Genomic DNA, 1,083 nt, shown 5'->3' on the forward strand with positions numbered 1-1,083 from the left:
GGAAAGAGGACAGAAACTTACATTATTTATGAGGCACACTCCTTAGTACTTTATTCATTCTGACATTTAAACCTCAGAACAGCCAATTCAGTTAGTAGTAGTATGGCATTTTACAGATTTTAAAAAAAAAAAAGCTAAGTTCTAAGATATCTTTGTAATAATCTAACAAGCTTTTATTACATACCTTTTATATTAGAAACTGAGTTACATTCTGGGGGAAAACAGAGAAAATGATAGTTTCTTTTCTGTCTGTAGATCACATGCTAGAAATACTACAATAAATGTGGGAACACTCGGGGTTTGCCAAAAGGAGTCTGAACAATCTCATAGTGAGTGACATGACACCAGCTGGTTCTTTGAAGAAACAGGGGTTCTCCAGCCTTCCCGACTACCTGACACAGTAGTCTTGTGCTGTTGCAAAGTGCTATCTCCTATTTCCATGGAAACTCCCCGCAGGCTAATTAGGATCCAGTGTGTAAATTTAGAAGAGGTAGAGCTTGATGTTCTCTGATGCATGTCATGTCTACTGGCTGCGGGTGGCGTTCTGTCACCCATCAAGAGCGTTCTGAGGATCTTTGGGATGGGACCAGAGAGGTAAAGTAGCTTGGCAGGTCGATGTCACCACGCTTTTCTTACTCACAGGTGCATTCACTGGAAGTATCACGTGGGGCAACTGAGCCACCTCTGTCTTCCACCTGGCCTAAACCACCACCACTCTGGGGGCTCACAGGCCCTGTGCTCTTCACTGGTGGTTCTCAGACCAGTCCCAGCCAGCTCAGCAGTGGCCTCTTTCCACACCCTGTTGGAGCCCCTTTCCAGTAGAAGACGGGCTGACATGGGTGGAGAATAGAGCAGGTCTACGAGGGCGGAACCTCTGCTTGGGTCTCTTCAGTTATCCATATTCCTTTTTGCACATCAGCTGAAGCTAAAAGGGAAAATCAGGTCTGTGCTCAGGAAAGCGGTTTTCAGGCCTGGGTGTTATACGGTAACAGTTACCGTCATGCAACTGCCTTGCAATTGCTTTATTAAGCAGAAACATGTTTATCGTCATATCAGATCTCAATGGATAGCAAAGTGTGTTTC

This window comes from Tupaia chinensis, unplaced genomic scaffold (genome assembly GCF_000334495.1).
Source record: "Tupaia chinensis unplaced genomic scaffold, TupChi_1.0 Scaffold000112_1, whole genome shotgun sequence".
NCBI classification, from domain to species: domain Eukaryota; kingdom Metazoa; phylum Chordata; class Mammalia; order Scandentia; family Tupaiidae; genus Tupaia; species Tupaia belangeri.